The sequence below is a fragment of the Octodon degus genome, unplaced genomic scaffold (assembly GCF_000260255.1).
Source record: "Octodon degus isolate 3935 unplaced genomic scaffold, OctDeg1.0 scaffold00124, whole genome shotgun sequence".
Classification (NCBI taxonomy): Eukaryota; Metazoa; Chordata; class Mammalia; order Rodentia; family Octodontidae; genus Octodon; species Octodon degus.
In genome coordinates, this window is record NW_004524700.1 from 9,331,341 (window position 1) to 9,348,706 (window position 17,366).

General features: G+C 36.0%; 1 protein-coding gene across 1 annotated transcript in view; it reads left to right on the forward strand.

The window, feature by feature from the left end:
• The window catches only part of Prr16 (proline rich 16), a 352,155-nt gene that overhangs the window by 323,104 nt on the left and 11,685 nt on the right, over nucleotides 1-17,366 (forward strand). The gene's annotated exons all lie outside the window — the stretch shown is intronic.

Here is a 17,366-nt window from a genome sequence, read left to right on the forward strand (position 1 = left end):
CCCCTGGTGGGCTGAGCTGGCCACACACACACACAAATAAATAAATAAATAATTTAAAAAAAAATAAAAAGTATGCCTTCACTTGAGAGGAAGTATTGGGAGTGTGAATAAAATAAACTCATTGTCTCAACCTTTTGCCTTTTGTTATGTCCATTGGATTGTACCATTAAGAAATGAACTTTAGAGCTCAAGGGATAGCTCAGTGTTCTATAAGCACCTGCCTGTCAGGTACAAAGACCTGGCTTCGATACCCAGTACTACATTCAATGCTTGCCTAGCCCTGGGCCCACCAAGCTGACTGTTGAAACTGGGTGTGACCACACATGCCTGTAATCCCAGTGCTTGGGAGGCTGAAACAGGAGAATCACTAGGACTCCAAGTTGTGTAGCGAGACCAAATACATAAATTAAAAAAAGAAATGAACTTTCCCGAGGGAAGGATTTTTTCCCCTACAAGGAGAAAGTTAGTATTTCATTAGGACAGTCTCATTAATTTAAGGAGGCAGCTCTCCTAATAGTAAGCATGGCTTCTTTGGGTAGTTCCAGGGCATACAGTTATTGTTTGATCCCAGAGGGATCTGCTACTGGATCAACTTATGAAAATGAACTATTCCTATATTTAAGTTCCTTTTTTCCCCTAAAGATTCAACTCTGAAATTTTCTTATCCATATTTTCCTACAATAATATGAGATTTCACAATGGAGGACATTCCTTAGATTGTGCAGAGAAAATTATAACTGTAACTTTGCAGTGTGATATGTATATCTCCCCAATATATCAACTTAAGCTATACTTATATTCATACAATTTGGGTATTTCTGTGTCATAAAAATCTCCTTTGGCTGGTCAGAATATTCTCTGAAGTTTCATTCTTCATGGAATCAGTGTCTGCACAATGCCAGGATATACTAGGATAAAATGAGTCAAATAGAAAATATGTACGACCAAAATCCCACAGTCATGATAAATCTTTGAAATTTTTTAAAGAAGTAATTAAATTAATTCCAGATACATTCAGTACTCAAGTATGAAAATGTATTTGATATTATTTTGTTCCTGGGACAAAATGCCAACAAACTTCAATTTAAAGGCATAGAGGGTGTTCTGGCTCACAATTTTATTTCATGACTGGCCAACTCCTAGCATAGTAGAGGAGGATGGCAGAGAAAATGTCATGCCAGCCAGGAAGCAGAATAAAGAGGGAAGAGCCAGGGACAGAAATACCATTCCAAGTCATACCCCAGTGACCACCTGCAACTCGGCCACTTCTCACAGCACATTCAGTTACTGAAGTCACTGAAGACAGCACCAGATGAGTCCACTGATGACCACTACCTTCACACTTTCCAATTTCTACACACAGGAGGATGTTGTGGTGGCATTTTGCATCAAAACCATAGCATAGATGATAGATAGATAGATAGATAGATAGATAGATAGATAGATAGATAGATGATAGATAGATAGAATAAAGATATACATAAATTCAAGAATAAAATGCCAAGATGGATATCCCATGTTTGCATATAAACCTGCTCTCATTTTCTGATTATCTGAAGGCAAACTGGTTATTTGAAAATTAATCTTTCATTTAAAATTCAGAAACATAGTGTGAAATAAAATAATTGGACTTCGTTCACCTAAAACTCCAAAAGAAATTCAGGACTTGCTGATTTTTCATCTCTCTGATCAGAATCTAAATTTTGGATAATTTAACATCTCTCTCTTTGAAACGTGGGAAATTATTTTAAGATCTTACACTTGTATCAGTTTAATGCAAAATAGTTCATGATCCATGATTGTGAAAGACCCAACCAATTGACTGGATGCCTATAGTTAATATAATCACTGGCATCACAAAATGTCAATTTGACTGGACTTAGCAATAGGATTTTATTTAGTTTTGTTTGCTTACTTGCCTGCCTGCCCCTCCCCTCCCCCTCCCTCCCTCCCTCCCTCCCTCCCTCCCTCCCTTCCTTCCTTCCTTCCTTTCTTTCTTCCTTCCTTCCTTTCTTTTTGTATGGGGATCGAACTCAGGATTTTACACTAGCCAGGCAGGCACTTATGCCACTGACCTATATCTCTGGTCCAGCAGTAGAGTTTTTCAGAGTATCTTTACTTTGATTCTGTTACTTTGTTAGGTATGTTTATTGTCACATATATTTAATCTGCAGTTCAATTTTTTTTTAGTACAGGGTCTACAGGGTCACACTACACAGATTGGACTCATAGTGATTCTCCTGTTTTCAGCCTCCCAAGGAGTGGGATTCTAGGCATGGGCCACCACACCCAGTCTCAATTGATGTCTCAGCACACCCTGGGGGGAGGGCCTGGCACAACATGGCACACCTGGGATTAAGTCCCTGCTGCATTCTGCCAAAATCAGGTGCTTTAGTCTGCTGAGCTATCTGAATATTCAGCAGATTTTGTACTGTCTGCTTGGATCCTTGAGGGTTTGTTTTCATTTTCTCTAGAATTAAAGAATAATTTTGCAGTGATGATTTATGACCCTGATGATACATTTTTTTTTCAAATTTTGGAGCTCTTCCCACTGAATATTCATGTGATCATTCCAGCATAGTTTTCTTCTCATGTACTGTGCTCTGAGTTATATGCTTGTTTCATACTTTGAGTGAGAAGCTCTCTTTTCTGTTGTGTTTATATTTGAACAGGTGCCTGGCTGAGCTAATATTCTTGGGTCAAAATGAGACAGTGACATCTGAAGGAAGAATGGCTTGGCAGCAGTCATTAAGCTAGGGCACTTGATGTTAAAGACAAAGCAGTTGCTCCAAATCCCTTTGCATCTGGTCTCTAGCAGGTCACTTAGGAAAGTTGAGATATGTCTGTGTCCTCTAATCTCACCTTGGGATTTCGCACAAAGATGCATCCACACACATTTGGAATTCCAGTTCCTCTTCCTCTGGTGTTATGTTCCTTGCTCACATTAAGATGAGAGTGGAGCTCCAGCATGGATGGCTTCTTCATTAGAAAACTTACTGGAAGATTCTGAAGGTAGCAAAAGAACAGCGTACAAATATCTATAGCTGTAGGCAAAACAAACATTTTACAGGTAATTCAACAACTTTCTGTCTTTTGGTACCTAAACATATTTATTATAGTTATTTTAAGATTTTAAATGGTGTTCTTTAGGCACCATTTTTGTTTCTGTAACACATTTTCAATAATGTGAGGTTGATTGTAACATATTTTGTAACTGTGATTTCTATTTACTGACACACATCACTGTAAAGCAAGTATGTCACAGCATCCTTTCTTTTTGTTTTCTTAGCAGAGAATCTGCATTTTAATAACACTTTAAAAGATTTCCATAGCAAATATATAAATTAAATGATGAATACTTATACATTGTAAGCCAGTTACTGCATTTTGTGGGCTTTGTGTTTTTCAGCATTTTAAATTATGAACATTTTAAGCATACAGAAAAGGGCAGAAGGCATATGGGTACTGATGATCTACATCGAAACTGAGCAATTGTTGCCGTATTTGTCTAGGCATATTTTCTGCTTTTAAATCACAAAGATTTGGTCCCTGGTTCTTCATCCCATCTCTTTCCGTCTTCAATTTTTTTTTTTTTTTTTTTTTTTTTTTGTTGTGGAATCAGGGATTGAACTCAGGCTCTTGCGCTTGCCAGAGAAGCAGTTATTCCACTGAGCCACCTCCCCAGCCCCCTTTCAATTATTCTGATCTCCCTGTTAATTGCAGCTTTTACCACATACCTATTCGTGTCGGTACTGTGGTATTGTTTGTTTTTAGAATTTACCTAAATTGTTAATATTAATATTATTTTTGTATTTTAAATATGACCTTACCCTGTAGTGACTAACATATAAAAACTATACTGTTCTTTTGTGTGTGTGTGGTGCCAGGGATCAAACTCAGGACCTTGTGCTTGCCAGGCAGGTGCTTATGCCACTAAGCTATCTCCCCAGCCCTATACTCTTATTTGACAAGTATATTGTCAAATAATTTTTTCTCAGGTGCAGGGACTGGGGTTTGATCCCCAATGTGCCATTCCAGCCCCACTCTGGGACACACTGAGACAACTGAGACCATGTGGTGGTGTGCGCCTGTAATGCCAGTGCTTGGAAGGCTGAAAACAGGAGAATCACTATGAGTCTGATCTGTGTAGTGAGACCCTGTGGACCTTGTACTAAACACATTATAGGAAGGGAGAAGGAGAAGGAGAAGGAGAAGGAGAAGGAGAAGGAGAAGGAGAAGGAGAAGGAGAAGGAGAATAGTTTCTTTGGGTATGTTTGTAAATGAATATTTCAGAGATACCTTGTAGTTTGTGTCTTCTTGCAGAGTATCTCTCTATAAACTTGAAGGACAATTTGATAATTTTTAGATTGTCTGGAATAATATATTTTGTTTAGAGTATTTAGATAATCACATATCTATCTAATCCTTCTATCATAGTTTTTTCTTGTATTTTGGATTGGCCAAGCAGCAGTGTGATATCTTTGATATGTTTTTCTGGCAGCTTGAGACCATTATGTCTGTTGTTTTCATACTTCAGAGCAACTCAGCTGTTCATGACATTGTGGGTCACATTTTGTTTCCTCAGAAGTTTGTACATATTGCTGTTTTATGTTCAACCATTTGAAATTGTTCTGGCAAAGTTTGAGGCCAGCCTGACATTTTTCTCTTGTCTTATTTTGTTTCTTTCTATTCTTGCACTGCAGAGTATTTCACAGTGATTATTAACCAGCCAATCTTATTGAAGCACATTATAATACATTTTAAGTGGCCAAATTCATTATTTTGCCCTTTTAGAGAAATTAACCATTTGATTAACGTTTTTGTTCATTATAATGGAGTCTCCTATAAAAAATAGTATTTCCTATGTGTACTGACATTGCATTTTCTCCATACCAATTAATTTTCTTCCATTCTGTGCTGTTGCACACCATCCTCTTTCAGACTCTAAGTGGAGCCAAGTGGATGTGCCCATATGACTGTGTGCATTCACCTCACATGCTGTGTGTGGAAGATCCTAATTCTCCAAGTTATTGTCTCCAAGCACATTTTAAAATCTTGTCATAACTTCCTTTGTGAGAGCAGACCAAACCATTGGTATATCATCCTTAAACCCAAAGAGTTGGCAGAGTAGACCCTTTGCAGGGGCTAGGGAAAGATTTTGAAAATATGTGCTGGGATCCCTGGTGTAGTGCAGGGCTGTGGTGGGAAAAGGAAGGAGGTAGCCTTGGGTCAGTACACGAAGCCCAGTTGTTGTTTGTTATGCACTGTCATACTCTATGTGTAGTGCCAGACTGTCCACAGGTTTCATATTCACAACTTGCTTTCTTGATATTTTTCATCAAAATTTACTTTTAAGATAAGAAGATAAAATGTAAACACTTTTTTATTACCTTTATTTAGCATATAAATGTATAGTATGAAGATGTATGTCTTACTCTCAGCCCTGAAAATATTTAAAGCCTGTCTGCAACCTTTGATTTCCCTTTCTGTGGACATCTAGGCATCCTTCGTGTTGGCAATGCAGTTTTAGATTATGTCTATTTTCTATCTTGCTAGTTGCATTTTATTCATTTATTAGTTTGGAAATAGTTGTCTTTTAGACTTCAGTCACTTTCTTTGGCTCCCAATTCCCTTCCTGTCTCATTGTTCTGCTCATTAAGTATTTCTGAAATGCAAACCATCAGAAAAATTTCTTTGCTTCCTAACTGACCTTAGTTCTCCTTCCCACACTGCATCCTTTCATTTATTTTCTGTCTGTCACTTGCCACAATACTGTCCTATGGAATCATCTTGGCAATTATTATCTTATTAATTTAAACTTAAACAGCCCTGCTAAGGGTTTCCTGAGGTCCTGTGAATGACTTTTCCCACATTCCTATCCCATCTGAGACTGAGCTGTTGTTCCAAGCGGGCCCGCATGAACACCAACTTACTTTCTGGTTAGTCCTCATCTCATTTATAGATTCTGCCCTGGGGAAGAGGGCCCAGGAGGGACCCAGGAGGTAATCGATATTTTTCGGGGCTCTCCGTGTGCAGCCCCAGTGCTCGTGCTTGTTACTCACTCCCTGCAGACATCACTGTCTCACCGTCCTCCCTGTAGCCTATGCGCAGGGCACACTTTTCATTTGGCATTATTAGTGAAAATGCAAGGGCTTTTTTGTTACCCATTTGTTACCATTTTGACGCATAAAGGTGAATTCTAACATTCAAGCTGAGCCAACATAAAATTCTCTCAATTTTAGCTAATATTTCAAATGTAGGATATCAGATTGTGTGTCTTTGTTTTTAAGTTTCTAAAAGCAAATAATTATGCTATTTTTCATTTTTTTTTGTTACTGAGGAAGCATATTGTACTTTATTGTCTGTCTCTTAAATTTTTCACAATGACCTCACTTTGTATAAATAAAATTAATGTAAGAAGCTGTTGAATGATTGAATATGGCATAAAAAATTAAAACTAATTTTATTTTCATGTCCCTTCACTTTGTGCTCCCTTACCATAATTGTTTGATCTCATGCTTTTCTAAGTAGTTTTCCTCTTTTTAAAAAAACTTATTTATTTATTTATTTATTTATTTATTTATTTATTTATTTTGTGAAGGATCTCTCTATGCAGCTTCATCTCATAGTGATCCTCCTGTTTTTAGCCTCCCCAGTGCTGAGATTAAGCATATGCCACCACATAGGGACTCAGTCACTGGCTAAGTGTACCCAGGAGCCAGGGCCTGCATAGTATGTCGTGCCAGGGATCAAACCCTGGCCCCTGCGCTTGCCAAGCAGGTGCTTAGTCTGCTGAGCTATTTCACTGATCTGGTTTTCTTCTTTAGGTAACTCATGCCAACATCCTTAAAGGAAATGAGTTTTCAGAGAAAAGTATGATCTGGAAAACTCACACATTGTTACTTTTTAACATTCAATATTCTCTTTTCTTTTATCTCAGAAGGTCTTATTTGTTATATACATACTTCTCACTGTGTAGTACATCCACCATATGCAATTTTGGTAACTGGATTATTGCACTTAACATTTGATTCTGACTTACTCAGTATACAAGTACTATTTACTAAGCAATTCTTTAAAACAACTTATAGTAAAATTTCCTCAGGAATAGGCTTTGGTACCTTGATGTGCTACCACCTATTTTGGGAGAGACTAAAAAGCAACTTTTATTTGCTAATAATAAATATTGAGAAGGCCAGGGAGATAGCTCAGTAGAATAAGTGCTTGTCTGGCAAGTGCAGGGTCCTGAGTTCAATCCCTGGTACTACGAAAATAAATAAATAAATAAATAAATAAATAAATAAATAAATAAATAAAATTACAGAACATATTAGTTAGGATTCTTTAGAGTAACTGATTCAATATAAAATACCTGTACAATTCTACAGGGATTTATGAAGTAGGATCAGAATTTGAGGAGTCCCAGTGGCTGTGTGCCTAATCAGGGATGCAAGAATCCAGTGTAGCCATCTGTTTGCCAGAGAATCAGAAGATCCAGTAGCAATTTGAGGGTGAAGGTCTGGAAGCTTACTGTAGTCATAGAGTTATATCACTACAGTGACACAGTTCTGTGTTGGAAAGCCAGAGTCTGAGGTGGAAGGATCAGGCATCTGCAGCAAAACCTAAAGGAACTGGAGACCAGCATGGGAAGGCAGTAGTGAAGATCATAACTCCTCTGCTAATAGGAGATTTTCTTAACTTTCGCCTTTGCATTTCAAACGTCTACAAGTCTGTTGATTGGTGCCACCCACATCTGGGATGGGACTTCCCCCTCAGTTTGTGGCCTCAATGTGAATCATCCAGACATATCAAGAATTTACTAATGGGATAGATGGTTATTTATTTATTTATGTACTTTATTATTTGAGAGCTAGTTTACACTACATAATTCATTCTGTTTTTTAAATAATTTTACTGAGAAACAAATAACAATGAGAAAGTTTCAAAACTGATTACTGGCACAGTTTCAATAATTAATACATTGCATATTGTTGTCTTAGTGATTATTCAATGTACAACATGCAGACATGATATCCTGTCCACAAGCACTATTAGAACAAATTTTTCTATTCATTGAATTAAGAGAAAGTAGCTATATATCTATCCTAACTATATACAGATACAAAATGGTCATTCATTTGTATCCCCTTTTGTTGTTTAGTTTTGTTAGAAAAGGTATTCCATTGTCATTTAAATATTGTAGGTGCATGAATTCAGCAAAATATTACAATATAGTCCAATAGCAAGACCTATATAACAAGAAATCTAACTTTTTATATCTGATAAGTTGTCAAATCCCTTCAGAATTTGTCCTGAAACCCTGTACCATAGTTTGTAGATCCATAATAGTAGTGGGTTTTCTGTAGGACTGGCAATGTCAGAAGTTGTTGAGTTGAGCCTTTTATACCTCAGCACATATATATATGGCTTCACTTTTTATACTTCATTTTTATACTTTTCTGCTGGATGGTTAAGACCAACATAAAGCAAGATCTATAGAACAAGAAATGTAACTTTTGTATCTGACAAGGTCAGCCAAATGCCCTCAGGATTTATCCTGAAAAACTGTACTGCAGTTTGTAGATCTTTGTTAGTGTCAGCCATGTGAATATGTAATGGCCATTGCTTGAGCAATTTGCTCTCTGTGAAAGCCTGAGAGAATGTTTTCTCTCCATGGGACTCTCCTTAGGCACACTCTATATAGTTGATTACTTTCTTCTGTGGCCCCATAATTTCCTTGATCAGAAAATTTGAGACATAATTTAGTTATATGATGTTACAGTACAGGTTTTCCTATGCCCTGAGTCTTCACTGACCTTGAAAGACTAGTTCCAAAATGTTGGCTATCCTTGCTGCCTTTCTTTTTCTTTTAATTTTGGTCTGCAAATTTAGGCTGTTAACCCTTCAGAAGAGAAGCTTACTATTACCTTACAACATAGGCAGTTGAATTCACCTCACTATCTGTCTACATATCTTTCTGTTTTCTTAGACAAAACATGGAACAGGTATTTTCCATCAAGTATTGATATGCTAAGCTTTGAGTCCCTCCAGAATATGAAGGAAAAAAGTAAAAATTTAAAAATAGGAATAAACATTTACATATTTTTACACAGAAATTTAGATATCAAACCATGTACAGCATTGTAATAGGACAGTCTTGTGACTTTTTTTCTTGTCTTTTGTTTACATTTATTACCCTTTGTTTTTAAACAAACATTTACTTGAGAGACAGTATAACAGTAATTGGTATTACATGAAAAGCAGTATGTATTTAGAAGACCAGAATGACAGGATTCCAAGCATGACCCTACTATTACACATTGCTATCTTCAGTGCAGTTGCTTAGTTCACAGGTGTCAGCATATATAGTTAGTCAAGATGAAAATCCTACTAATTAACTGGCTAGATAGTTCTTACTCAAGTTGACATATCACAATTAATGATCACACAGAATTGAACTTACTTTTTAAAATTTAAACTAAGTTAAATTTCTAATTATGTTAATATTAATTGTAATTAATTTAAAATTAATTATTTCCCATAAGAGGGGTTCAGGAGGGATCTTCAGTGTACTTTCTGCTTTAGTCCCACATCTTTACATATCAGCTTCTCAGGGGCACATTGGCTGGCTTCCAGGCCTTTCTTCCAATCATGGTTGGAAGCTCCTATGGCCAACAACCCTTCCATTCAGCACTGCTGAAAAGCCAGCAGCACCGTGTGGGTAACTCTTAGGTCTGCCAGTCTGAAAAGCTTCTAAACCACATGGTCAGATACAACCGCAGTAAAGACGGCACTTCTCTTGCTACCAGTTTTGGTTATTAGCTTCCCATTACTAGGACAAAAATATCTAATACCTGCAGATTAAAGGAAATATTTACTTTGGCTCAGAGTTTTCAGAGAATTCAATATATAGTTGGTTGGCTCTGAATCAGAAATGGAATGGCACAAGGGCTTGGTACCGAAGCTGCTCAGCCCATAGTGGCCAGTAAACACAGAAAAAGAAGGTAGTCAAAAATGAGATCTGTGTGGCAGAGGCGCCAGCCAGGTGACCTGCATCTTCCAGCTGGGCCTGCAAGCCTAACACAGGGTATTACACAACGTATTAGTTAGGATTCTTTAGAGTAATTTATTGCATCAAGTAATTAATTAACTGATGAGTGTAGCACTCTGTGATCCAGTTGCCTTCCAAAGACTCTACTCTGAACACACAAGACTTTTTAGTGAACAGTTTAGAGCAAACCATAACTAGTTTATAGGGGCATTGTACCTCCTTTGAAGACATTGGTCACTTTTAAAATCCACATTTTGAGTTCTTTGTCAAGCATTGCATCGTTTTGTTATCTTTCAGTCTAGCTATTAAAGATTTCTGTGTCTGCAGAGGAGGTATATTGCCTCTCATTTTGCTTGTGTTTCTGCATGTCTTCCACTTTTCTTAGTGTGCAGTATTCACTTGAGGTTTCAATGCCCAATGTAACTCACAGGAGGTAGCAAATTGTGATGACAACAACAATGCAGGACAAGCTAGCATAAAAATACAATTAAAACCAAATAAAAAACAATATGCCAGGGGCTGGTGAGATGGCTCAGTGGTCTAAAGCACCTACTTAGAACAAGCTTGGCAAAGCACAGGGACCACAGTTCAATCCCCCAGCACCACATGCCAGCCCGCCCCGCCCCCTGGTGGGCTGAGCTGGCCACACACACACACACACACACACACACACTAAATAAATGTTAAAAAAAAACAAAAACAAAACAATATGCCAGCAACAATAGGAAAGGGCAGAAAAATTGTAGATAATAAAGATAAAGATAAAATCAGAAAAAGTAAAAGTATTACATGAGGAAATTTAGAAAAAAAAGGGAAAGAAACAAAATTAAGATAAGGGGAAAATTTAGGACAAGGACAAAATACCAAGAAAAAAATGTGCAAAAGGATAAACATGGGAAAATATTTTAATAAAATAAAGAAAAAGGAAAAAATAATGAAAAAACAACAAAAAAAAAAACAGTCCAAGCAGATGTTCCTGGATTAGAGAATTTTCTGCCCAGGCACTCTAACGTTGGTTCTATATAATATGATTGCGGGCCACCAGTGAGGCCTAATAGCATTCTTCTCTGCTCCCATCAAGCAGGCTATTGCCACCATTTTCCACCAACCAAAACCAGGTAATAAGCACTGTGGCTCTGCTGCATTCACCTCCAAATTACTTTTCCTTTTGTTATTTTGGGTTGCTTTATGTTTGCCTGGATTCAACATGGGCTGGGCAGATGACTACTCAAACACTATGTCCCCAATTTATGCCCTTGAGAATATGGCAAAGAGTCACTGAGGCATCTCCTGGAATGGTAGAGGTATGCAGTCCTCTGCGAATTTTACACTGAAGGTGGACAGCCAAGGGAACTGAGCAATGAAGGCCTCTGTGTGGCTGTTTGGTACTGTGTTCTGAGTAAACTACACACCAGGACTCTTACTTCTTACCACAGGGTGTGGTGCCACCAATTTCTATGCCTGCCAGAGCTGGAGCTTCCTGCTGTCTCAGTGGCTGTGATCTGTGACTGATCGCCTCTCGGGGACTGTCTCCTGTGGTCATCTCCCACTCACTGCTACAGCAAAGGGTCCCCAGAGACTGAATTAAGAGTTTTGTCAGATTTCTTACTGAACTCCACACTTAAGGATTTGCTTGCAGACTGAGTCTGTGCTTTGGATTTACAGCTCGCAAGGACTGGGGGTTTCTTGTGCAGCGAGGACTCCGATTTGATGCTTGTCTGAGGAGCTGCTGGCCCTCTGTGCATTTACCTTGTCCCTGTGGTGCTGGGTCCCCTCCCTTCAGGGAATGCCATGACATCACACCCAGCTTCATGCTGTTCTCTGAACTCTATTCTGGTTCACATGCTTTTCAGCTTTCTTTTTCCTTCTTTTTTGATTCTCAGAGATCTTTTCTTTTAGTACTCAGGATGAAAATTGTCTTTTGCTGCACTAGTTCTTCTGGGAGGTGCATGAAGGCCCATTTTCCTCTGCCTGCCACTATTCCCAGAAGCCTGTCCATCTTTTCCCCATTCTTTATTGTACTGTATTTATCTGCCCACCCCTTTTAGATTTTTCAGTTGTACTTTGTGATATGTTTAAAAATGACTTACTGCTTTATTGAAATTTCTCAAATGGATCTTAGGCAAGTGTTTAGTATTACCTTTCTGAAAAAACATTCTTTTTTTTTTTTTTTTTTTTGGCAGAACCAGTATTGAACTCAGGCTCTGTGCTTGCCAGGGAAGTGCTTGTTCCACTGAGCCATTTCCTCGGCCCCTAAAAATATTCTTTGATATATTAAAAATTACTTAGAATATTTAATCATAGCATTTCATTCGTGCTTTCCATATGAAAGTAATGTGTTCTAAAATCTATTTGCTTTATCTTTCACATACTTAATTATGAATTTACAACATCTTTTGTTGGCTGGGTGCAATGGTGCATGTCTTATTTTGAAGTACTTTGGATGCTGAGGCAGGAGTATCTGGAGTTCAGCTCTATCCTGGAAAGCATACTGAGACAAACAAAGAAAAGCAAAAACATTTTGTCCACGAAAACTATCTACATGGTGTATTTTAAAAAATTACTGTCTTGTTATTATCTGAAAGACCACACTTTTTCTTTCTAAAAAATTAGACCCTAGAAAAAGAGAAAGTCTTGTTATGAAAGAATAAACAGTGTTCATATATTTTAAATTAATAATATAACCAGTGTACTAATTAGATTTTTAAAAAATAATAACTACATTTTATAGAGTTCAACACAACTATATACCACTTTGGCCATGAGAGGGTTTCATTATTTTTAACCAATGAATGTACAATTATGAAAATAATGATGACATTTACATGATTACTAAAAGTGTAAGTATAGAACTAGAAACTTTTAAGTAATTATTTTATATGAAAATGTAATAATTTTAATGAGCTTATAAGTCAAATTTATAGTAAATTGGATTTATTGTAGATAAAGGCAGTATTTCATATTTTAATGTATAAATAAGCATATAATGCAGATTTACAAACAGGATAAATTTTATAGTTAATAGTTTTATACTTTTCATATATTATCATTTATAACTTTCATATATTTCACTTACAGTCATAACATTTTAAATGGTCAGAAAAAGTAGTCTACATTTTTTTTCAATACCATACAGATTATGTATATGCATATATACTTGTTCTGTATCACTTTGCAGAGTTCTGTTAAAACTAAGGAATAGCATAGATCTTTTAAATACTGTGATCTGTTCTGATAAAAGAATGCGTGTGTTGAAGTCTTTCAGGGATTTGTCAACAGAGTAAAATCTGTGGGATATCCATTTTCAAAGTCTTCTATTAGTGTCAAGTGTCTGTTAATTGTGTGATGAATACTTTGTTTGTTTTGTAAATTGTATGAAATTTATTTTTATGAAATAACTGGAGCCCCATAACAGAAAAGTCAGATGCTTGAAAATCTATTCTAAATAATTCCAAATTTTAAATTCCCTCTTTTTCTTTCATCTCAGATGTTCAGACTCAGTAAGTTGAATATGAAAGCATAGTGTAAAGTATAACTCAACTCCTCTTACTGAATCCAGGCATGAGTCTATCATAACACTTGTATAACTTCATTTAACCAAGGTTAATGTCCATGGGCATTTCTGACAGACACACTGCCACCATAATTAAGTAAAATAGATATTTCCTACTTAAGAAAGATGTTCCAATGTTGGGCTTTAGAGATTTTCAAAGGTTTTCACTAAAGCAAAAGTTATATAATATCCCTATTTGCATCATTTCCCATGATTTTCCCTAGGTTTGCTTTTAACAAGAATAATTTGTTTTAATGATTTGCTTTATGATATCACTTTTTAAAAAAATTATTTATTTGTTTAGTTATTTGTGTGTGTATGTGTGTCTGTGTGGCCAGCTCAGCCCACCAGGGGGCAGGGCTGGCTGGCATGTGGTACTGGGGATTGAACCGCGGTCCCTGTGCTTTGCTAAACTTGTTCTAAGTAGGTGCTTTAGATCACTGAGCCATCTCACCAGCCCTATGATACCACTTTTATTGTTCCTCAGAACCTTACAAAATCTTGAATGCTTACATCAGTTTTCTGTTTAAGCCTTTCGTGCCTGATTATGACTTCCTGGTCAAGGTCAAATTAATTAGAAAAATAATGAAAACTCTTAGGAACCTCTGCATGAGTTCACTTACTTGACTTTATCTGTTTTTATATATTTCTTTCTTTTCTTAGCTTACACCTTCACTAACTAATTGAGCTCAAAATGTACATAGGTACATATCTGTAGCACACCCAAGGACTTTCTACTGCTGGTGCTGTCATTTGGATTTTTTTTTTTTTTTTTTTTTTACTTTTTCAAGTTTTTAATACTAGGAGAAAATATCATACCATTTTTAAAAAATAGATTTTAAGTCAAATATACAGTATAAATCTTAAAACAAAAATTAAGATTAAGCAATATTCAGAAAATTAAATATTAATTAAAAATTAAATGTTTCAAAACGATTGAACTAAGAAAAAGTTTTAAAAATTTTATTCCAGTTTTTTTTAACTTGACTCTCCAAAGATATCACAGACATTTTCCTTATTTTCTTAGTTTTAAAAATGAATATGGGGGCTGGTGAGATGGCTCAGTGGTCTAAAGCACCTACTTAGAACAAGCTTAGTGAAGCCCAGGGACCGCGGTTCGATCTCCCAGCACCACATGCCAGACAGCCCTGCCCCTGGTGGGCTGAGCTGGCCACACACACACACACACACACACACACACACACACACTAAATAAATAAACAAAAAAAAAACTTTGTAAAAAATGAATATGGCAGGAAACTAATGCCAGAGAAAAGACCTAGTTTTATCATCACATAACTTGTGAGACCCCAAATTGTAATTACATCCCATTGACCCACTTGCATGTCAAGAGGTGTGACCAACATTTCTAGGAATATTATTTTGAATTTTTGATAAGTAATATTATTCCTATTTAATTCTTGGCTTGACATATCAAAACGAAGATTAAAAATTCTGATATTTTGCAAGTAATTTAACATTTTACAAATAGTCCAAGATAACTTAATCATGTATTAATATAATTTATTAAAATCATGCTCTACACAATCTAATAAACATAATGTATTTCTACAAAATACGATGTAGGAAGGGGAAATATAAAATATGATTTTAATGTAGCTATAAGTATTTCTTTAGATCATATAGGTTTTTTATATAGGTTTATTTAATGTATAATTACAACAACTTCTATCCAAAACGTAGCGCTATTTCTGGAAATACACATCTTGAAAATGTGAGTGCATGCATATGTATGTGTGTGCATGTGTTTGTAAATGAAAGGGACTAAATATTTATAGAGTTTATTTACAGGTCAAATTCATTACTTCAAAAGTTTATAGACATATGCAGAAATAGAAGCAATGGGTGCCTCATTCAAAAAGGTTATTTTTTTTTTCAATTCATTCATTCATTCATCTATGTTTTTCATTTTTTAACTTAGTATTCACTCCTATTCCAGATGTAAAGATACAGGAATCTCTATCCTTTTAGATGTTACAATTTTGTGAAGGAGACAAAATTTAAGGAACAAATGATTCATCCCCATATCACAGAATAACACATGATAGGAAGCATACATGGGAGCTCTGGGATATGTAACTGGTCTGAGGTATATCAGGAATTACGATGAAGAAGGGAGATACATGGGCTAATTCTTGAAAGACAGGAGAGAGAGAGAGAGAGAGAGAGAGAGAGAGAGAGAGAGAGAGAGAGAGAGAGAGAACTGTAGCAGAAAACAAGAGAGCATGATGTAGCCTAGAGGATGACTTACACAAGTATGCACTGGCAGGATCTGAATGGTGCTAAACACTAGAAAAATGAAAAGGCAGTGAGCTGTATGGTTCAGGAGACCTTGATGTAGATGGCAAAGGCTTCTGCATGTGTTGTAGTGCATGGTGGTTTGTTTTTACAAGACAAGCTCTAGGAAACCATTTAAAGATTTTTAATAATATATTTTATGTGTGTTTGAGAAAGATGCATACTTCTAGAATGTTATCTCCTGTTGCAGTGCATGCTGTCAAAGGAATGGGAGAGAGTCAATTGGATACAGAGCATTTTTGTTCATGTCAACTACCAAGGATACTTAAAAATATATTTTATTGAGCTGTTTTAACATTGGGAAGGTAACAGAAAACTTGAAGCTTGTATTGGTTATAATTTACATTTTTATAAATGCAACAATATATCAAGGTTGAGAGCTAGAAGGCTGTGTTAAAATTCACAGCTCCATTAGTTTCAGGTACAGCTCCTCCTGAATGTGATTAACATAAGGGAATCACTTTGAAGTGTTTTCAAAAAATACAAGTAGATGGCTCTTTTACATCTGTTATGCTGTCAAAACCATTATGATGAAGAATGTTTCTTCTCTATGCTTTACAGGAAGACTCAGTAAAAGCATGCTATTAAAATAGCAAGAAATCTTATGAAAAAAAATTAAAGTTAGCAGTAACAGACCCAACATTATGAGTAATATTTGGTATAAGGGAAGGAAGAGCTGTGAATATCTCAATTGACAAAAAGTGAGAAACAAATAAATGTGAGTCTTACCTAAAATGACAGTAACTTCAGTACACTTTAGCTATGGAACTAAGCTATGGTTTAATGTTACTTTCTCCTTTAGTATTTCTTTTCTTTCCTTATAGTAAACAATAGCACCTGGGCATAAGGCAGTTAGAAATTTTCTGTAAGTTAGAGAATTTTCTTTTTTCAAAAGCTTCTCCAAAATTCTTATAGTTGTGTTAGACAGTGAAATAAATGGAACCATATGCTCTCATATTTATATTATAGGTTAAAGAAAAAATTAAACATCTTGGACAAATTGTAGAATTAATAGTTGAGGGCTGGGGATGTAGCTCAGAGACACAGCACCTGCTTGGCAAGCACAAAGCAGTGAGTTCAATTCCTGGTACCAAGCAGAAAAGAAACAACTGAGAATTTCTTTTTCTGCTAAAAGCAACATGAACTTTTGAAACTTGTGTTATTTTCCAAGGCAACAGGGTTGATTATTATTGAAGACAAATCATATGTAGAACTTGATAGGTTTTCTTTTTTTAATGGTTAAGAAATATATTTTTATTATTTTAAGGAGAATAAAAACATAAAAATGATACAGAATTTCAAAACACAATGATCAGAAATTTTTTTCCAAAGTTTTATTGATAAACAGATAGCAATGAGACAGTTTCAAATCAAATCAGAAGTACAGTTTCAACAAATAATACACTGCATATATTCTTCTTAGTGGTTAATTGCTGTACAAGA